At 41.7% G+C, this 22,251-nt stretch overlaps 6 non-coding genes and 1 pseudogene across 6 annotated transcripts; 4 read left to right on the plus strand and 3 right to left on the minus strand.

The window, feature by feature from the left end:
- The first annotated feature begins 530 nt into the window (after window positions 1-530).
- On the plus strand, window positions 531-604 carry TRNAT-CGU (transfer RNA threonine (anticodon CGU)). The gene has a single exon. It is a non-coding gene; the product is annotated as a tRNA-Thr (tRNA).
- A 2,938-nt stretch (window positions 605-3,542) lies between these two features.
- Window positions 3,543-3,614, minus strand: TRNAA-UGC (transfer RNA alanine (anticodon UGC)). Its single transcript has one exon. It is a non-coding gene; the product is annotated as a tRNA-Ala (tRNA).
- A 3,714-nt stretch (window positions 3,615-7,328) lies between these two features.
- TRNAA-UGC (transfer RNA alanine (anticodon UGC)) lies at window positions 7,329-7,400 on the plus strand. The gene has a single exon. It is a non-coding gene; the product is annotated as a tRNA-Ala (tRNA).
- Window positions 7,401-9,811: 2,411 nt separating this feature from the next.
- Window positions 9,812-9,883, minus strand: TRNAA-AGC (transfer RNA alanine (anticodon AGC)). The gene has a single exon. It is a non-coding gene; the product is annotated as a tRNA-Ala (tRNA).
- A 2,736-nt stretch (window positions 9,884-12,619) lies between these two features.
- LOC138425022 (small ribosomal subunit protein uS2 pseudogene) lies at window positions 12,620-13,578 on the plus strand (annotated as a pseudogene).
- A 537-nt stretch (window positions 13,579-14,115) lies between these two features.
- Window positions 14,116-14,197, plus strand: TRNAS-GCU (transfer RNA serine (anticodon GCU)). Its single transcript has one exon. It is a non-coding gene; the product is annotated as a tRNA-Ser (tRNA).
- A 6,097-nt stretch (window positions 14,198-20,294) lies between these two features.
- Window positions 20,295-20,366, minus strand: TRNAQ-UUG (transfer RNA glutamine (anticodon UUG)). Its single transcript has one exon. It is a non-coding gene; the product is annotated as a tRNA-Gln (tRNA).
- Between the last annotated feature and the right edge of the window lie 1,885 nt (window positions 20,367-22,251).

Genomic DNA, 22,251 nt, shown 5'->3' on the forward strand with positions numbered 1-22,251 from the left:
TTTGTTTTGCTTTTCAGTGCGCAAGTGTGCCATCTCCTAACAACCAGGAATGGCATCAATTGGACTGAAGTTCTAACTGACCTGTTTTGCTAGAAGAGCCTTTCACTCTACTTTCACTCACTTGAGGATTCTAAGTTACTACAATCCGGTGAAATATAAGAGCGTCTCTGGCCTCACTTACAGAAGCCCCTTCCTGCACAAAGAATAATCAGCTCGTATCCACTCTTTCCCATTCCATGGTTGTTCTCAGTACATTTTCTCCGTTACGGTGCGAGAGCAAGTAAGTGTTTTGTTGCTTAAGTTCCAGGAGTCTTCATCGCGGTTCTGTCTGTTCTATAAGGTCTATTTATTCGAGAAGAGAGTGAGCAGTGTGGGTGTGTGCTCAGTCGCTCAGTCGTGTCTGACTCTGCGACTTCATGGAGCCGCCCGTCTCTTCTATCCACGGCGTGTGTAGTAACTTTAATTAACACAGCTCTTCACCTAATTGAGTAGCATTTGATCAGAAAGGAAGCTGGAGCTATCAAATAGCTGGCTCTGTGGCTTAGTTGGCTAAAGCGCCTGTCTCGTAAACAGGAGATCCTGGGTTCGAATCCCAGCGGGGCCTGTTGGTTTTTCATCTCAAAAATTGAACCCTTAGTTTTAACAATCAAAAAGAATTTTTAGTCTGATACCATCTTTAAAGGTAGATCAACTTCACTGATTGGAACTTTTTATTTCCACAACCGATTCTCATTGCACTTGTATTCTCAATGACTCTCAGGCTCTCTACTAATGGTCTATCCTATGGATCTACTACTTAGGCGTTCTTTAGTTCTTTCTTTCTGCCATAAGGGTGGTGTTATCTGCATATCTGAGGTTATTGATATTCCTCCCAGCAATCTTGATTCCAGCTTGTGCTTCTTCCAGCCCGGTGTTTCTCATGATGTACTTTGCATTGAAGTTAAATAAGCAGGGTGACAATATACAGCCTTGACATACTTCTTTCCTGATTTGGAACCAGTCTGTTGTCCCAGGTGCAGTTCTAACTGTTGCTTCCTGACCCGCATACAGATTTCTCAGGAGGCAGGTCAGGTGGTCTGGTATTCACATGTCTTGAAGAATTTTCCATAGTTTGTTGTCATCCACACAAAGGCTTTGGCATAGTCAATAAAGCAGAAGTAGATGTTTTTCTAGAACTCTCTTGGTTTTTCTATGATCCAACAGATATTGGCAATTTGATCTCTGGCTCCTCTGCCTTTTCTAAATCCAGCTTGAACATCTGGAAGTTCATGGTTCACGTACTGTTGAAGCCTAGCTTGGAGAATTTTGAGGATTGCTTTGCTAGTGTGTGAGATGAGTGCAATTGTGTGGTAATTTGAGCGTTCTTTGACATTGCCTTTCTTTGGGATTGGCATGAAAACTGACCTTTTCCAGTCCTGTGACCGCTGCTGAGTTTTCCAAATTTGCTGACATATTGAGTGCAGCACTTTCACAGCATCATCTTTTAGGAGATAAAATAGCTCAACTGGAATTCCATGACCTCCACTAGTTTGTTCATAGTGATGCTTCCTAAGGCCCCCTTGACTTCTCATTCCAGGATGTCTGGCTCTAGGTGAGTGATCACACCATCATGATTATTTGGGTCATGAAGATCTTTTTTGTATAGTTCTTCTGTGTATTCTTGTCACCTCTTCTTAATATCTTCTGCTTCTGTTAGGTCCATACTATTTCTGTACTTTATTGTGCTGATTTTTGCATGAAATGTTCCCTTGGTATCTCCCATTTTCTTGAAGAGATCTCTAGTTTTTCCCATTCTGTTGTTTTCCTCTATTTCTTTGCATTGATCAAAGGAAGGCTTTCTTATCTCTTGTTGCTATTCTTTGGAACTCTGCATTCAAATGGGTATATCTTTCCTTTTCTCCTTTGCCTTTTGCTTCTCTTCTTTTCACAGCTATTTGTAAGGCCTCCTCAGACAACCATTTTGCCTTTTTGCATTTCTTTTTCTTGAGATGGTTTTGATCCCTGTCTCTTGTACAATGTCACAAACCTCTGTCCATAGTTCTTCAGGAACTCTATCAGATCTAATCTCTTGAATCTATTTCTCACTTCGACTGTATAATCGTAAGGGATTTGATTTAGGTCATACCTGAATGGGTCTAGTGGTTTTCCCTACTTTCTCCAGTTTAAGTCTGAATTTGGCAATAAGGAGTTCATGATCTGAGCCACAGTCAGCTCCCGGTTTGTTTTTGCTGACTGTATAGAGCTTCTCCATCTTTGGCTGTAAAGAATATAATCAATCTGATTTCAGTATTGACCATCTGGTGATGTCCATGTGTAGAGTCTTCTCTTGTGTTGTTGGAAGACCGTGTTTGCTATGACCAGTGCATTTTCTCGGCAAAACTCTATTAGCCTTTGCCCTGCTTCATTCATAGAAGAACTAAAGAGCCTCTTAATGAAAATGAAAGAAGAGAGTGAAACAGTTGGCTTAAAACTCAACATTCAGAAAACTAAGATCATGGCATCTGGTCCCATCACTTCATGGCAAATAGATGGGGAAACAGTGGAAACACTGACAGGCTTTTTTGGGGGGCAGAGGGGGCCGTGGGCTTCAAAATCACTGCAGATGGTGACTGCAGCCATGAAATTAAAAGACTCTTGTTCCTTGGAAGAAAAGTTATGACCAGTCTAGACAGCATATTAAAAACCAGAGACATTATTTTGCCAACAAAGGTCTGTCTAGTCAAAGTTGTTGTTTTTCCAGTAGTCATGTATGGATGTGAGAGTTGGACTATAAAGGAAGCTGAGCAGCGAAGAATTGATGCTTTTGAACTGTGGTATTGGAGGAGATTCTTGAGAGTCCCTTGGACTGCAAGGAGATCCAACCAGTCAATCCTAAAGGAAACCAACCCTGAATATTCATTGGAAGGACTGATGTTGAAGCTGAAATGTTAATACTTTGGCCACCTGATGTGAAGAACTGACTTTTTTGAAAAGACCCTGATGATGGGAAAGATTGAAGGTGGGAGGAGAAGGGGAGGACAGAGGATGAGATGGTTGGATGGCATCACCGACTCAATGGACATGAGTTCGAGCAAGCTCCAGGAGATGGTGATGGACAAGGAAGCCTAGGGTGCTGCAGTCCCATGGGGTCCCAAAGAGTCGGACACGACTGAGCGACTAAACTGAACTGATACCAGTAGTGTACTTTTATGATCTCTTTTAAAATGGAATGAGAAATAAAATGTTTGTTTATGACCTACTAAGACAGAAGCTCTTGTGACAAAGGTCAAAGAGTTTTTTGGGAAAAAAAGACAGGAGTGGAAACCAACCTAGTCTTTGTCTCAGGCTGATTTGCTCTCTGACCCCTCCCACTTCTCACCTCCTCCAAAAGAAAGTTATAGGATCAGTCTTATGGGACTTTGGCGGTCGAAGCAAGGTATATTTTTTTCAGCAGAGTAATACTTAGACTTTAAATTGCTCAGAAATATCCAAAGTGCGAAGAACGACTTTGTCTGTTTATCCAGCGTGTAAAAACACCACAGAGTGAATACTCAGTAACAGACTGGAGATGCCGGGGATTGAACCCGGGGCCTCATGCATGCAAAGCAGGCGCTCTACCACTGAGCTACACCCCCAAACCCGTAAGTGTGGTGTGGCTCCCAGGTACTTTTCTTTATGAACATATGCGGTCAACTTTCCGCATTAAAAAAATACATGTGTATTTTACGTTGTTGTGCAAGTATTTTAGAGGACTTAAATGTCGGAAAGATGTTTTATGTAAATCAGTGTCATTAAAGCCTGCAGATTCTCTTGAACCTGACAAGGCCCAGTTTAAAACAAGCAACTGTAAAATTGGCTTTTACCCCAGCAGGACCATGCATAAAAGTCACTCAGGTCAAGGGCCTTTTGGAAAGACTGATATTAAAAAAAAAAAAAAAGAACCATAGATGACTACAGCAAAGCACTGGGACATTTCTTGCTGTAGTACAAAGGAAAAGGAAATAGCAGCCCACTACTGGGAAATCCCATGGCAGAGGAGCCTGGAGGGCTACATGGGATTGTAAAAGAGTCAGACATGACTTAGCGACTAAATAGCAACAACACAACAAAGTACAAAGCCAAACTGTAATCTGGGGAAGAACTGTGAGACAGCCACCCTGAAGGCTGCTTTCAATCTCAGGTTCTAGGCTTGGAATTATACACAGTCGGTACGCATATAAATCTCAGCCTGGTCCAAGAAGGAAAATCCTACTTAGTAGATTGGGTGAGGAAACCTACTTATATCCTGTGAAATAAAAAATCGTAAGAGAGATGCTGAAGATTCAAATGTAAATCTAGGCTACAACACTTTAGAAACAGATTGCAATGTGAGACAGTGTTTCTCAAAGTGTAGTCTTTGGACCAGCAGCATCAGTATCTTCTGGGATCCTGCTAAGAATACAAATTCTAAGACCCACCACAGACCCATGAGTCAGGAACTCTGGGAATGTGGGTCCAGAGTTAATAATCTATGTTAAAAACCCTAGAGGTGATTTTGATCTATGCTAAAGTTTGAGAAGCACTGTTGTGAGGTATTGATGAATGCTTCATTACTATACTATGACAATAACACGGTAGTAAGATGTTTCCAACATTTAAAGATAAAATAAATCCACAAAGATCATGTAACTTTTCTGTACTGTTAAACTTCATTGTAATAAAATGAGAGAAAAAATTTAAAAACATTTACAGATAAAATAATTTAACATATTAGGCATGAATTTTTATAGCTTGATGCTAAATGTTTAAATGTGTATGGGGTATCTAAATTTTTTAACTTAGCTTCTCATATATTGTGAAAATAGTATGTGAATAGAAGTATTAATTTTTAAAACTGAATGAGTTGTATACTAATTACAAACAGCAGAAAATTTCTCTTGATATTTGAAAGCCTCTGAACATTAGAGAATATAGCCACCAGCTATAGGAAGAGAAGGAGAAAGAAAGATAAGATGAGTAAGAATAGGTTAACAAAAGCAAAAAGCCTAAATAAAACACATCTACAGGTAAAGGCTATTTTGCAATGGGACACACCTGGACACACCAGAGATTGAACCCAAATCTCACACATGAGAACAAGCTCTACTACCGATCGAAACAAGGGACGAAGGAAAGAAAGAAGGAAGGGACCTCAACAACACTTCACTTAACTATTCAGCCTCCAATAGATCAGAAACAAGAGAAATGGTCTAAATCACTCAGTTTTTGACCAAAATTACAAAGAATTCCTCTTTTGTGGGGAGTAATTGGAATCCCTGATACTCATCACAAACTGGATTCAAAAGCACAAAGGTTAGCATCTTCTAAGCTAGTCAATGCAGTCTGCAGGTGGAATCCTTTAGGCATTTAGACCTGGCGCTGCTCAAGTCTGGGAGGATAGTCCTCTAAGAATTTGGGAACATTGACTGTTAGGCAATAGTGTAATAGTTATCACATCTGCGGCTTGTTCCTTATTGTAATTCACCAGAAAAATCACTCTACCACTAAAAATGGCCTGGCACCACCATTCTCCACGGATTGGAATAAGAGCCACCAATGTGTCCATTCTTTCCATACTGGGGCCCTGACACACTTCCTGAGATACATCCAACACACAATTTCCTCAGTGCTTACCTGGGTGGGAAGTGGATCATTTGCACGCCTGCTGCCTCTTTGGATGTGGCAGCCGGTGCATCAGTCTCCCTTGACTATGGCAAAATCTCATGGATGCAAATTTTTCAAATGTACAATGTGAACACATTGCTTGGGACCTTCCCAAGGTCTTGGAGAGTGTAGGTTATCCTACCCTCCCTTCTTGCCAACACAGCTGGACCCAGAGGAATTTGGGGAAGAGGTAGGGCACTATCACTGCACTGGGTATTTCCCAGGAGATTTCCAGTGCTCCAGAGGCCCCAGGAACACCTTGACTGGGACAGAACAAGACTGGTTCCAATGGTAGAGAAGCGGCCTCCATGGGGAGGTAAACCAGGTGAAGCCGAGGAACTTGCAACAAGAGGAAAGAGTGGGATGGAAGCTGAGGAGGTGTGCCCATGCCCTGCACAGTAGTCAAGGCAGGAAAGAGCAGGGTTGAGAGGCAGGAAGGGCACAGTTGGAGATGTGACCTAGTTCCAAATGCTAGGAGTAACACCAGAAAGTCAATGGAGCAACCTAAGCCAATTCGTAGACAGGCCTGGCAAGGAATGTTCGTCTGCCTAATATGCGCTCTGAATGCTGAAAGTAAACCTCTGAAAGAGAGCAAGTACTATGTTTTTGTTGATGAAAAACAGGAGGACAGATTTTGGCAGGTGTGACTGTGAACAATTCTGAAAAATGCTCAACGATTTGCTCCAACAAGCGCAGTGATCATTTGCACCAGAGAGAGGCAGTTCTGAAGCTTGGAAGTCCACAGTGTTAGATCTAACCCATCCAGTCTCCAGCAGAATTATCAAATACACTGTGTCAGTACCTTGTCCACTATCCATATCTCAGTGTCACTGAGAGGCTGGGGCTGTCCCATCCATTGACAAACTGGATCTCATTTTTCTGTGGCTGTTTGCCAAGGGTAAATTCAATAAAATCAACTAATGCATCTCAGACCTGCAACTCTTGCCTTAGGTCTGTTGGCCGACATAGTCCCACCACAAGCCTGAGCAAATTGCTGCTGGGCACTTTGGCCTTCATGCTCCACTAGTGCCTAGAACTATGGTGGAAATGTGAGAACAGCCACTTATCCTGCAAGGCCAAATTGATCCTCAAGTACAACTCTTGGCCAAGTCTTGTCTTTCAAGACTCCTGAAGCCATCAATTTCCGGCCAAGAATGTGGTATACTTTGTGCTGCCATTAGTTACATAAGCATTTCCTTGCCAGAGGACTTGTCATACTGAAATCATTTGTATATATATTTGTGAATCCTCCTCTCCCATACACACTTCACTGGAAGATTCTCTGTTCTGTAACATACATCCTGAACAGAATATGCCTGTAATTTATTTCTCTCAGCTCTTTATTGAGTGGCCGCTATCTGCAAGGCTCTATGCTAAGGGCTTGATACAGAGTTACGAGAGAGAACAGTACAGGCTCTGCCCTATTGAAGCTATCTTGCTAGAGAAGGAAACATCTAGTCAAATAACAAATCTACGTGATTAGTCGTGATAAATTCGAAGAATATAAAGGGAAAGTACAAAGAATCTATGGATAGTATTATTTAATAAGTATTTTTTAAATCTACCTGATTATGTTTCTACAAGTGTAGGTTGAAGGAGCACACAGAACGTCTAGCGTAAACCGTATTCACTATTGGTCAACAAAGGAAAAACTTTTCTTCAGTTGTGGGGATGTAGCTCAGTGGTAGAGCGCATGCTTTGCATGTATGAGGTCCCGGGTTCGATCCCCGGCATCTCCACTTTAGCTGAACTACGGTTTCAGCTGATTTCTCACCCTTTAATCCTTAAAAAGTTTAATGCTGAAGCATAAATAATGGACTCTTTTAAAGTTAAGTGTATTGAGTTACGGGGAAAGTATTACTCAAAGCCCCTCCACCCCTGCTTAATAAGGATTGTAGCTCCAATATATCAAGAACAGTTGCTTTTAAGTAATAGATACCATAGAAAAGACATTAGCACAGGCAGAGAGAATTCTCAAGGGAGGTTAGAACACTTTTTCAATTATGGAAGCTGGTTTTGAAGGAAAAAAAGCTACATTCATAAACTAGCCTTCCGTATTTGCTCCACTCTGGTTGTCATTAGTAGACCAAAAGTCATTGTTACGTTTTTATGATGCATTTTTATTCCACTCTTCCACAGTGATTACCGACATGATCAAATTTTATAAGAAATAATAACAATGCAAAACTTCTCTCTTCCCTATTAAGAAAATTCTATGTATATCATCAGGTTTTACACTTTAAATATATTTTACAACTTTACAATTTGTAATTGTATAATTACAATTTGTCAATTATACCTCAATGAAGCTAAAAGAAAACTATACTTGACAGTGATTTTCAAGAAACAGAAGCCATATACAACCAAAACTAATATCGTGTTTTATGCCAATTATCACAATTAAAATTTTTTAAAAAAGAAATACAAGCCAGTCTTTGATGAAAATAAAAATTAAAATGTATTTCATATAAAATATAAAGCATAAATATATATTGAGAACTAAATTTTTAATTTTCAATTTTGGACTTTTTTTAACAAATAAATAATACAAATATTTTTTAGAGAAAGAGGCATATGATGTGTACTGGTCTCACTTTTAGTGATGAGAAATTGATCATTGCTTTCAGGTATGTCAGCCTGTTCCATGCATTCTAGAGCTCCCTCATCCAGTTTTATCTCATGGTTGTAGCAGCCATTGATGATTGTGACCTAGATACAGTAAAGCAATATCAGTTGCAAAATGTTGAATCTAATTTTATAATTCCTTCTGCATGTATTAGCAGTGATTATTCTACAGAGAAAAAGTTTCCCTCATCAACTGTATGCTTATCCTGAAGTACACTCCAGATAAGAGAGGTGGTATAAATACTTGATTCTTTTCCTTCATTTGTCAGCTTTCAAAACAATGAATCAAAAACCAAAATCCTCTAAAGCCTGGATCTAAGAACACTAGTATGTGTATTATTTTGCAACTAGGTTCTTTACTAAATTGTCCATTTGTAGTAGCTTTTCTGTTTTGAGGAGTTGTTTTTAGGTATATAATCCTAACAGAGAGCTTTATCCCCTCCTATCTACTAGTTACTCCTCTAATTACTGTTTTATGCTAAATGCCTTGATTAGTACCTCCATTACCACATTAAAATAGTACAGGCAGTAGATATCCTTGGAAAAACTTAAATCTATGTGACCACAAATATACCTGAAAAGACTTAAATAGGTGATACAGATCATAAAAACTTACTAAAAAAATTGTATGGAATTATTTTCAAGAATAAAAACTAATTCCTAGAAATTAACACGTTTAAAAGGGACAACTGATTTTTTTGTTGTTGTTGTTTGCCTCTCATATATTCAGCCAGTATTTCAGACTAGGTCTGGTCTAAGCAAATCAGCCCTGATTATTAGGTTGGTTAAGACACACAGTGGGATATTTGTTTGTGTTGTGAAAGTAGAAGTGAAATATGTTTCACTCAAATTTATTTCTGAAATGAGCCCATGTCATTTATTTTGATTGAATTTTTTTCAACAGGAGATATTTAGATGCTTGACCTCTCACACTCTCAATCTTAGCAAAGTGGCAATGGCCTGAATTCATTGAAGCAGCCAGTCTCCATTCAATCTGTCATTCAGTCTAGGCTTGGAAGGCACCACATAGGATGACAGACAACACTTTATTGTTTCCCTATGCATAGAACCCTGCAGTTATAACTGAGGACCACTGCTTCCACATCAAGTGATTCAAGAGAAGAAAGAAAGCGGGGGGAGGGGGGGGGTCCAGATGCTCATTAGGAAGAAATAAATGATATTTTTCTACTATTCCACCTCCAGTGTGTGTTCTGCTCTAAGAACGCTTCAGAATTCAGGAGAAAGTGAATGACAGTGAATTCAGGAGAACGTGAATGAAAGTGAGTCTCTTGTTGATCTTTCTGCTTTCTTCTGTTCTGCTTTCAACTTGGATTCCAAAGAAATTAGGCCAATTATCTTTCAAAAACGCTTGGACATTTCTGGTGGTAGTAGTAGTCTCGGGGCGGAAATTGGATACCACAAAGGCAATACAGATAGAAAACGGAATGAAAGAAGATACCCGGTGTTAAAGGGTGAGACGAGAGTAAAAGCGGCTTGATAACAACTACATCTCCCTCAAAACTGGTGGAGGTGCCGGGGATTGAACCCGGGACCTCGTACATGCTAAGCACGCGCTCTACCACTGAGCTACACCCCCAGCTGCGAACAGCTTTCCCTGGATTCCTTTCGTGATTTATAATCATTATTCCTTTGCTTCTCAAAGATGTAGTATATTGCCTAGGAAATGCCCATTTGCGAAATTGACTGCGCAGCGGCCTCAGAGGAAAACAACAGAATGAAATTCTAAAGGAAGGAGGCTGAAAAGACACCATCTGTTATCTGTTACTCTCCAACCTCCATTCCTGCCCTTTCCACTTGCAAGGCTTCAGAAGACCGAAGCAGGTACCTGGGCAGCCGGGGTACCCGCTGAGGAGTAGGCAGCAGAGATGGAGTCAAAGCGGGTCCGGATCTGCTGAGCTCCAGCTCCGGCGGCCAGCACCACCTTCCTTGGAACAATGACCCTCAAATCATCCGCGTTTCCGGAAGCCAAATATATATATATATATATATTATATATATATATATATATATATATATATATATATATATATATATAAAATCCCCCGCGTTTCGTGGTGATGGCAGGGAACATCCCAGAGAGCTCACGGTGTCCTGGACGGATCGCTTAGGACTAACTGGAAGCATGAGCTTGGGTGCCTGGCATCACGTAGGCGCCCAGGTCATCCAAAGGAGCAACATTTACCTCGTGCAAATCTCTGGCGTTCTCCTGCTTTGCCGAGCTTGGCCGAGGGTGGGCTGGGCTGGGCTGGGCTTTTGCTTAGAACAAAAGGTAAGCAGGCAAGGCAGGACTGGCTTCTGTTTATCCGCGACCAGTCCTTCAGGAATCAGGGAGCTATCAAGAATTATTAGTACCTCGGATGATTTAGGAAAGGGGAGAGTCTCCTATATTTTAAAGAGTGAGCCCGGCCCCAATTCACAGACTTCGATTTCTCTGGCACGGCCAGCGCAGTCTCTCTTCTCTCTCCCTCTGAAACAATTTCAAACTAATTAAATTTTTGAAAAAAAAAAAAAGAAAGAAAGAAACAATACCCCCCAAATAACCATATACCTTTTATCCAGAGTTAGTGACTATTGCTGTTTTACCCCATTTGATTTATCATTTTCTTCCTCTCTCTCCCATTTGAAAGTAAGCTGCAATACATCTTTGAAATAGAACAAGACCCTATAGTCTTTGTCCCCCATGTCCTCTGCCTGCCTTTTGTCTTTGGAAAATCTTTAGCCAAAGATTAAGTTCAGAGAAGTGAAAAAAAGGCAGAAACAAAGGGAAAGAGTCCAACAAGACTAAATAATAATTATCTAGTCATTAAAAGGGCCTTAATCCCTGGGTCAGGAAGATCCTGGGGAGAAGGGAATGGCAACCTACCCCAGTATTTTTGCCTGGAGAATTCTATGGACAGAGGAGGTTACAGTCCATGGGGTTGCAAAGAGTCAGACAAGACTGAGCAACAGCACTCCTAGTTCCTTCTCAAGGGCTATAGATAATATTCTAAGCCACGTCCTGTGAGCTGTCTAGTAGATACTGAAACCCCCAATAGGTGGAGAGGTTAACTACATGATGACCAGACTATAGTCATGACATAAGCTTCCAGAGTTCCAAGAATTGGCTTCAAGGAAATGGGAACAAACTGGCCCTAGAACTAAACATCAATTGTACTTAAAACAATCAAGATGACGCTGATCAAACCACTGATGACCAATTCCAAGATGACTGTCAGAGCTGACTGTGCTGTTTCTGCATGTAGCCCCTTCCCTCTGTCTATAAAAGCTCTTGCCCACCGGTTGTGAGTGGTGGAGTTGGCCTTTGAGCAGGAGACCATACCCCACTGTTTGCTGGCGTCCAAAACTTTCCTTTCCTCCAACCTTGCCTCTTTATTGGCTTTTGCGTGGGGAGCAGGTTAGGGTGATTAGTCATAGAGCTCTAGATGTGGGAGTCTTACCTAGAGTGGCTGAGGGCTGGAGACTTTGAGAGCAAGAACTGCAGAAAGCTGACCTGGATCAGCAGAGGAGAGGTTATCCTGAAACCAGGTAGCAACAGAAATACAACTGTGGGGGTGAATATTTAGTATCAGAAGAGCAGAGAAGTGGAGGAGCTGAAACTGACTTTCTCCTTATGGGCCAAAACCTGTAGTTTTGTTCAGAATATGTTGTATGTTGAAGATTCTATGAAATTCAGTAAAGGGACATGAGAAGGAAAGAAGAGGGTAACCCTTGCCACAAGTTAAGATCCAAAGCAGAGATTTCATGAGAAGGAAGAGCTACAGCATTTTGGCATGTCAGAGTCTTTTCAAATTTATCTCCAAAATTCTGCACTAAATATAGGAAAGAAGATGAATCCTAATGAGTGGAAGCATTTCTTGATACTTGGTTTACTTGAAGTTGTCAAGTTCAACTTCCTCCTGCGGGAGAAAGAGGAGAATTGTGGAGGTGAGACAGAGAGAGTGGGTATGGAACTGGTGAAGTGGCCTGCACAAGGCCGCATGGTGTGTGGGACAGAACCACAACCAGTAGGCAGGCGTCCTGGCTCCTACAGGAGCAAGGATTTCCCTTCCTGGCCCTTCTCGGTGTTTGTGGCAGCCGCAATCAATTGCACACTCTAAGACTCCAATCTACTCTATAACCAAGACGGCCCAGCAGGACGCTTGTGTTTTTCTACTTTTGTCCAACCATCTTTTCACTGGTTGCTGTATGTCACAGACTGATGAAAGCCAAGCCCCAGAGAAGGTAACGAGGCAGAAATGAAGGCGACTTTTTAGCAGTCCAGCGTATTTCAGAAGCAAACATAAGAATCACAGAGACAGCTTTCGTCGCTACCCAGAGAGGGGTACATACGGCGTTGTCCTGAATTCCCATTGTAACTTAAAGGGAAGCTTTCACAATGTCCGGAGCCCTCGATGTCCTGCAAATGAAGGAGGAGGATGTCCTCAAATTCCTTGCAGCAGGAACCCACTTAGGTGGCATCAACCTTGACTTCCAAATGGAACAGTACATCTACAAAAGGAAAAGTGATGGCATCTACATCATAAATCTGAAGAGGACCTGGGAGAAGCTTCTGTTGGCCGCTCGGGCCATTGTCCCCATTGAAAACCTGGCTGATGTCAGTGTCATATCCTCTAGGAATACTGACCAGTGAGCTGTGCTGAAGTTTGCTGCTGCCACTGGAGCCACTCCTATCGCTGGCCGCTTCACTCCAGGAACCTTCACTAACCAGATCCAGGCAGCCTTCAGGGAGCCAAGGCTTCTGGTGGTCACTGATCCCAGGGCTGACCACCAGCCCCTCTATTAACCTGCCAACCATTGCTCTGTGCAACACGGACTCTCCTCTGCGCTACGTGGACATCGCCATCTCGTGCAACAACAAGGGAGCCCACTCAGTGGGTCCCCACATCAGACTCAGTGGGTCTGATGTGGATGCTCGCCTGGGAAGTCCTGCGCATGCGTGGCACTGTCTCCCGAGAACACCCGTGGGAGGTCATGCCGGACCTCTACTTCTACAGAGATCCTGAGGAAATTGATAAGGAAGAGCAGGCAGCAGCTGAGAAGGCTGTGACCAAGGAGGAGTTTCAGGGTGAATGGACCGCTCCAGCTCCAGAGTTCACGGCTGCCCAGCCTGAGGTGGCAGACTGGTCCGAAGGCGTGCAGGTGCCTTCCGTGCCCATTCAGCAGTTCCCCACTGAAGACTGGAGTGCTCAGCCATCCAGTGAAGACTGGTCTGCAGCCCCCACTGCCCAGGCCACGGAATGGGTAGGAACCACCACCGAGTGGTCCTAAGTTGTTCTTGTAGAACTTGCAAAATGGGAATCTGGTTGATGGAAATAAACTGTTTCTAAGAGGAAAAAAAGAATCACAGAGACAAACTTTATTGTTTCGAGTTCTTTCCCAGAAAACAGGTATCCTGGGACATGTTCTAATCAGGATGTAGGTAATTCGGCCCTTCCACTTCAGAGTCCAGCGGCCGAGGGACCCTAGTCTCTGGGAGAAAACATGGCAGATGACTGGAGCCATAACAACAAATCAGGGTTGAAATCCTGGCTATGTTCATTTGTTCCTGTGTTCAACAAGGATCTAGGTGTTTAAGCACTGAAGTGTACTGGTTTTACCTGGTCATTTTGTAATACCAAGTAACTGGACCACTCTAAGTGTCATTTTCAATTTTATGGTTGCTGTGAAATGTTTCTTAAAAATCTGATCACACGAATTGAGTCAGGATTAAACCAAGAGAAAGAAAAAAAAAAAAAAGGCAATTTGATACAGTGCTCCAGAATAGAACTGTAGTGATGAAGGCATGATTTTTTTACTCTATTATCAATAGACGAGGTGGCCGAGTGGTTAAGGTGATGGACTGCTAATCCATTGTGCTCTGCACGCGTGGGTTCGAATCCCACCCTCGTCGTGAGGCTCTCTTTGGACTTCTTTGGTCCCTTTAGAACAGCTGCTGTGTGAGAACAGTGTAACGTGTAAGTAGCTTTCTAGTTGCCATGTGAATGGTGTTTGGCATCACCCGAAATGGCAACTTCCTCAAGGGACTTTTTTGAGGAAGAGTAGCTAACTGAGGAGAAGGCAATGGCACCCCACTCCAGTACTCTTGCCTGGAAAATCCCATGGACGGAGGAGCCTGGTAGGCTGCAGTCCATGGGGTCGCAAAGAGTTGGACATGACTGAGAGACTTCACTCTCATTTTTCACTTTCATGCATTGGAGAAGGAAATGGCAACCCACTCCAGTGTTCTTGCCTGGTGAATCCCAGGGACAGTGGAACCTGGTGGGCTGCCGTCTATGGGGTCGCACAAAGTCGGACACAACTGAAGCGACTTAGCAGCAGCAGCAGCTAACTGAGGGATATAGAAAAACATTGCCTAAAATCATCCACAGAAGTATACACAATAAATTATTATATGTTGTTCTTGTAGGAAATTTTCAGCCTATTTTTAGCTGTACTGCACTATTTCACAAAGTTTGCTAATTTAAACTGTCTCCCTCCCCAACAGACTACTTAACCATTACTAAGGATCTCTTGCTTTAATGAAAAGAGCAGGCACCTGCTTAGAGACAAAACTGAAAATACATCCAGTAGAATATTTCCTGTTAGATCCAAGGATTCCTCCATTAGCAAAACAGAGAAGAAAGTCAGTATTGTGCAGTTTCTCTTGTGATCTCCATCTCCACCTTGTCATAACTTTGGGGGAAAGTATTTTTATACATATATAAAATATTATTTTATAAAATCATTATATTTAATTTTATATATGAAATACAGTTTAACTTAGAATTATTAAAATATTTATAAATATATAAGGTATACATATATGTAAATCTATACAGCAAAATTTTGCATCCATTCTTATTTTCCAACCACCTAATTACATTCCCCACAAATAGCCATTTTATCTCTTCCAGAATCATATTCGGAGAAGGCAATGGCACCCCACTCCAGTATTCTTGCTTGGAAAATCCCATGGATGGAGGAGCCTGGTGGGCTGCATAGTCCATGGGATCGCGAAGTCGGACACAACTGAGCAACTTTGCTTTCACTTTTCACTCTCAATCATTGGAGAAGGAAATGGCAACCTACTCCAGTATTCTTGCCTGGAGAATCCCAGGAACGGAGGAGCCTGGTGGGCTGCCATCTCTGGGGTCACACAGAGTTGGACACGACTGAAGCAACTTAGCAGCAGCAGCAGCAGAATCATATTAAGCATATATGAATATATACCACATGAAATAAATATAGCTTTTTATCTCAGATAACACAAATGATAACATACTATGCACACTAGTCTGAGCCTTTCCTCTTTCCCTTAATCAATGTATCTTGGAGAGGTTTCCATATCATCACAAAAAGTGACAGTTTATTCTTTTCCAAGGATGTATGGTATTTCAACATATGGGTTACTATATATTACTTAACCAGACCTCTATTGGACATTTAGGTTCCCCATCCCCATCTTTTGTTTTTATAAGCTGTGCTAAAATGAATAACTTTGTACATTTATATATAATAATATATAATATTATTTATAGATATTTATATTATTCTTATATATATGTAAAATTGAATGTGTGTATTTGTAACACTGTAAGATTAAATTTTAAAAAAGGCATATTATATGCCCTAGCATATATGCTTTTGAAATATTTACACATACTTCCAAATTGCCCTTTAAAGGAATTTTATTAATCTCCACTCCAGACAGTAATGTCTGAGGTCCTTGCTCCCCTCACCCTCCCCAATATGCGATGTTGCCAACTTTGGCTTCTCTGTCATTTTAGTAGGTGGAAGTGATATTGCAGTATAATTTAATTTTTATTTCTCTCATTACAACAAAATATTTGTTATACTTTTAAAAATAGAATATTCTTTGCTTTAATTAATTTGAATTTTGATTTTTTTTAAGGTGAAAACAATTTGAAGTATGATTTCTAGGCTGCTTCAAGTGTGTGTAGCGAATGAAGAATTCTGGGCTTCACTCTTGACCTATTAAATTATGATGTCAGAGAATGTGTTCTGGAATCTGTAATTTAATAAAGCACCCAGATGTTTTTCATGTTGATCTTAAAGCCTCGTATCTGGTTGAGGTATATATGTATTACATTCAATCAGCCAGAATTCTCTTTATTTCTGTAAATATTCAACCGAGGAAAGCTGCTCTTGCCATCAGTGTTCCCAGTCACATTCTCATATCTTGGAAAAAGTAAAAATTTTGTTTCATATCCTCAGGAAACTGGCTCTTTAATCCATTCAGTCCTCTACATAGGACACATTCTCTATGTTGATTGTATTCTCAAATCCTGAATTAAATCTTTTTTCTGAAAGAGCAGTTTTCCTAGGATATGTCTATAAGTTCTTTGAGGCAACTGTCAAAGAAAAATTGCACTGGATGAAGTTAAGGAAGGAAGGAAGATGGGCAAGGAAGACTTTATTTAAGGCTGTTGCAGTAGGGAAGATTGAACTCAATCTAGAATACAAGAGAGGCAGCTGAGGATTTATAGCCGAAGGGGCAGAGTAAGAAGTCATTAGGTGGAAAATTACTAAAAAGAATTTGATTAAATATCAAGAGTGGAGAAGGGGAGCTTGATTGGATATCAAGGATGCTGAGGGGGATTCTAGATAAACTGGCTAAGCAAGATTCTTGCCCAAATGCTGGGAAGGCCAAGGATGGTTTGTAAGAGGTCTCAGAGAAGCTTGACACAATTTTGGTCAAGTAGGTAGTTCTTGTTAATATCCACAGGGATTCCTTCAGCTTCCTGAAGGTAAGATTCCCGCAGAAGTATCCATGTGTTCTCCCAGTCTATTGTGTATCTGTTACTGATTCTGCCTCCCTATAGCAGCTGTTAATTGGCTTTCTCTCGAGTCTGGGTCCTCCAGCCAGGTATTTTTCATTACTTGTAGTTTACAGACTTTGAATGACATGTGAGTTAATGAATTTGAGCTACAACAAATGGGTCCTAGACGCTAGATATGGCCATAATGATTACATCATTAAATTCTGTCAGTGTTTGAGATGAAGTGGTTCTCCCTTTTGTTATGTCATTTCCAGGAAGGTGTCTATTTGGGTTACTATGTCACTGCTGTAGATGTCTGAGAACCACAGGCTAGAAATGGGAGAGGCTGGAGGGGCTGCAGTTAGAAACTTCCTACATGGGGAAGGCTACCAGGCTAATTCAGAAGAGAGAGAATATTTTAGGGGGGTACTTTTGATCATGTTAGCATCAACAAGGTGGAAAGAAAACAGGAGCATGCCTGCTAAGGCACACCCCAAGCAGAAATGTTATTTCCCCCTGTAATTAGCATCATCACAGATCATATAAGTGGAGGTACAGTCAAGTGTCCATAGTGGGAAACAAAAGAATCTGTTTTCATAAACTTAGTAACCTTAATTTGTTACAGAGTCTTGCATAACCAACAGTAATTCATAAAGAGTCAATGAAATATTTATAGTTCAGTGAGTTATTGTAATTGGTGAGAGTAGGACTTGATTTGAATTTTTTGTTACATATTGTTGTTCAGGTACTCAGTCATGTCTGACTCTTTGCAACCCTGTAGACTGCAGCATGCCGGGATTCTCTGTCCTTCACCATCTCCTGGAGCTTGCTTAAACTCATGTGCATTGAGTTGATGATACTGTCCAACCATCTTGTCCTCTGTCGTCCCCTTCTCCTCTTGCCTTCAATCTTCCCAGCATTAGGGCCTTTTCTAATGAGTCAGATCTTTGCATCAGGTGGCCAAGGTATTGGAGTTTCGGCTTCAGCATCAGTCCTTCCAATGAATGTTCAGGATTGATTTCCTTTAGGATTGACTGATTTGATCTCCTTGCAGTCCAAGGGCCTTTAAGAGTCTTTTCCAATACCATAGTTCAAAAGCATCACTTCTTCAGCACTCATCCTTCTTTATGGTCCAACTTTCACATCCATACATGACTACTGGAAAAACCACAGCTTTGACTAGATGGGCCTTTGTTGGCAAAGTAATGCCTCTGCTTTTTAATAGGCTGTCTATGTTGGTCATAGCTTTTCTTCCAAGGGGCATTTTTTAATTTCATGGCTGCAGTCACTATCTGCAGTGATTTTGGAGCCCAAGAAAATAAAGTCTGTCATTGTTTCCACTGTCTCCGCATCTATTTGCCATGAGGTGATGGGACCAGATGCCATGATCTTAGTTTTTTGAATGTTGAGTTTTAAGCCAATGTTTCCACTCTCCTCTTTCACCTTTATCAACAGGCTCTTTAGTTCCTCTTCACTTTCTGCCATAAGGGTGGTATCATCTGCATATCTGAGGTTACGGATACTTCTCCTGGCAAACCTCATTCCAGCTTGGGCTTCATCCAGCCCAGCATTTCTCATGATGTACTCTGCCTAGAAGTTAAATAAGCAGGATGACAATATACAGCCTTGACCCATTCCTTTCCCTATTTGGAACCAGTCTATTGTTCCATGTCCAGTTCTAACTGTTGCTTCTTGATCCGCATACCGATTTTTCAGGAGGCAGGTAAGGTGGCCTGGTATTCCCATCTCTTGAAGAATTTGCCACAGTTTGTTGTGATCTACACAGTCAAAGGCTTTAGTGTAGTCAATGAAGCAGAATTAGATGCTTTTCTGGAATTCTCTTGCTTTTCGGTGATCCAAAAGAGGTTGGCAATTTGATCTCTGGTTCCTCTGCCTTTTCTAAATCTAGCTTGAACATCTGGAAGTTCTTGGTTCACCTACCTTTGAAGCCTAGTTTGGAGAATTTTGAGCATTATTTTGCTAGAGTGTGAAATGAGTGCAATTGTGTGGTAGTTTGCAACATATGAGAACATTAAAATGTCGAAGCAAGAAGGAACCTGAAAACAGATCACTGGATTTAAAGGTTGCCTCTTATGACATAGAAGAGGTTAATTTCTATAGAACATAGACACCTGTCTTCTCCTAATTTAGGTCCGGTCCAGCTGAAGGAAATCTTTCTTCCCACATGCCCACCTTTCTGTCTCTAACGGCACAGTAAGTGTCTTCCTAGAGCTAACCGGTCTTTCCAAGTTTGATTAGCTTTATCTCCAACTTGATTCCGGTCTACACCCGGAGTACTTTTTCAGGGGGACATTTCTTGTCTCTGAGCCTCTGCTCGAGGAAACTGTTTCCTGGGTGCTTCGGCTGCAGGTGTTTGGCACTTTCCGAAGAGGTCTGGATCAGAGCTTCGCTCCATTTCCTGCGGGTCCAATAAGCGGAAGAGGGAAGACACGCGGAGTACGCGAAGGCAAAGGGCGTTCCACTCACCTGCAGTCTCTCTCACCCGAATTTACGCTCCTCTCCGGGCCCCTCCACCGCGTGCAACACTTTCTGTGCACTTTACTCTCTTCAAATGCGGGCGTTTTGTAATGAATCGGGAACGCCTGCTCCCGGCGCAGTGAAGCCAGCGACCGGTCAGGAGGTGAGTTTTTCTGCTTGGACTGCAGGGACCGCGCTCTCCGCGGCTGCAAGTTTTCGAGGAGTTTCCCATCGGGCTTTGCATTTGGGGTGGATGATGAGAACGAGAAGGAATGAGAGAAGACAGACGAGAGTGAATTGTCTGGGTGAAATGGGAAAGGGAAGAGGGAATAAGAAGTGACCCTGGGCATGGGTGTCACAGCGAAGAAAGCGCGCTCCAGGCCGAGGCTCAGCTCCTTGGTACGCGGGGTTTTCGGCTTAGGAGCTCGCGCGGCGGCGAGGAGGCCTTCGTACCTCGGAGATTTTGAGATGCTGTCTGCATCAAAGAATTGGCACTGCTGGAGCCGGTCCGCGCGGCCCTTGAGAAGTTCGTGAGGTTACTGGGAATCGAAACCATTTCTACTCAGCCTCCCTGCTGTTGAACTTTATGAGCTTGGAAAGCTTGATTTTAAAGAATCTGTTACTTCCCAAGCGAAGTATTCGGTACTTTGATTCGAACAGAGTAGGAGAATCCAGTACGACCACATTTGTGTAAAGCAGGCGAACACTTTTTCTCCAGTTCCGACGCGAACTATAAAATGTTCCCCTGAGAGGTCCCACCGAGATTCGAACTCGGATTGCTGGATTCAAAGTCCAGAGTGCTGACCATTACACCATGGGACCAACCGAGAGGTTAAGGCCCCGTCCGCAATTATAGTTAAATATTCCCTCCACAGTAGGTTTTCAGTAGCTTCAACCCAGTCGAGTTAGATCAAGTTTCTTTGAATCCACGCTGATAATGAAATCTGATGCTTTATTGCTGCTGGGGAAGAAGCAATGGGCACAATATAATTCTAGACAATTCACCCACTCTCTCTTCTGCTTCGGTTGGGAGCATAAATTAACTTTCAGAAGACCAGCAGAGGCGGATCCAGGTTTTGTGAAGTTTGAAACTTACACGAGTTTCTTAAGAAGAACACAAGGGTCTTTTTTTTAAGAGAGAGAATAGACATTCTCAACACAAAATTAGATACAGTTACTCCAAGACATATATGATGTATCTGAGGGAAAACTGGAGGAAAAAGAGGCTGCAGTCTTAACTAATTTCCATTACAATATACTTTTACAAGTTTTACAAAAATATATGTTCATAAAGGGCGACACCTTCCAGGGCCTTCGAGAGGGGTCTTGACGCCCTTAGTGAAACATGATAAATACCGCTCCAAGGGGCAATTTGGCAATATCTATAAGAATAATCTACTCAGCAATTTTTCTTTTAAAAAGCCATTCTACAGAAATAAAAATATAAAAAGTTTAAAAATATATCTAAAGATGCTCATTGTAATATTTTTTAGTATCAGAAACTTGAAAATATCCCTATCCATTCAATAGAAATAATATGCTAAAAAGAATGGGATTGATATAGGTACACATGTTGGCTTGGCAGTTTCGGGAGAGATTTAGTCTAAGACTACCAAGCAAAACTCAGCAATTTGCTGAAATGTAATATATAGCATGACTCAATTTTTGTCACAGTTTGTGAATTTATACACTCAGTTTTAAATAGATAAAGATTTTGTCCTGTTCCCTTTTGTGAGATATAATTGCTTCAGTAATTAAAAGTGAAAAATGTACCAAAAGAATTTAATGCCCTCTAGTAGAGAACTTAGAAGTTGTGTTTACTCTGTGCTGACTGCCTACTGTGCTCAGCATGGTGGTGAACAGAGGATGCAGAAAATTAAAGAGTAGAAGACAGAACCCCTGACTGCAAGGGATTAACAGTTAGGGAGAAACCACAAAAGATAAATGCAACATGTTAATAGTGACTAGGAAAATGAGACACTGAGATGGGGAGATCTCAGTCCTTTTGAGGTTCTGATGACTTGGGCACATGGACAAAATTTCATATACAATTTCATCGACTTTACCGACTCACTCGGACATTTACAGATCTCAAGGGTAAGAAGTTTTGATTTCAAGATCTCTAAAAGAAACGTTCTGATTCTTAAAAGTCGCTTGAATCAGAAATGCCAAAATGTGAGTAAATAATAGAAATCAAAGTAGAACGAAAAAGAATGGGAAAGGAAGACATTCAGCAATTCAACAAATATTCCTCAGGCATCTATTATTTATTGAGTGCTCTTAACCAGGCCATGGGGGGCAGATTGAGTGGGGAGGTGGAAGAGGAATTAGGCTGGCACTTGCGATTATTCCTGGGCTTTTAGACCTCCAGCAGAATCCACCGGTGCCTCAGCCTCTTCCTCTTGAAACAGAGTTTTCTCTTTGTTCACCTACATCCATTCTTTGAATACCTTGCCTGGCAGAGCACACTGTCTGAAGGAGCTTGAGCCAGGTATGAATGTTCTGGTCGCCCAACTCTAGCGACTTCTTAGACTCTGAAAACACGTCCAGATTTTCCTTGTTAGTTTTCTGAGGCCTGTTTTCCAGGATTGTTAACAGCATGGCTCACAGAGCCAGAAGTAGCAGGAATAGCTATTGCTGTCATTAGGGGGTAAGCTCCCTATATGGATCTTGATCCCCAACCCCCCCCCATCTATAAAAGGGAAAG

The sequence above is a fragment of the Ovis canadensis genome, chromosome 20, assembly GCF_042477335.2.
Source record: "Ovis canadensis isolate MfBH-ARS-UI-01 breed Bighorn chromosome 20, ARS-UI_OviCan_v2, whole genome shotgun sequence".
In the NCBI taxonomy this organism is placed as follows: domain Eukaryota; kingdom Metazoa; phylum Chordata; class Mammalia; order Artiodactyla; family Bovidae; genus Ovis; species Ovis canadensis.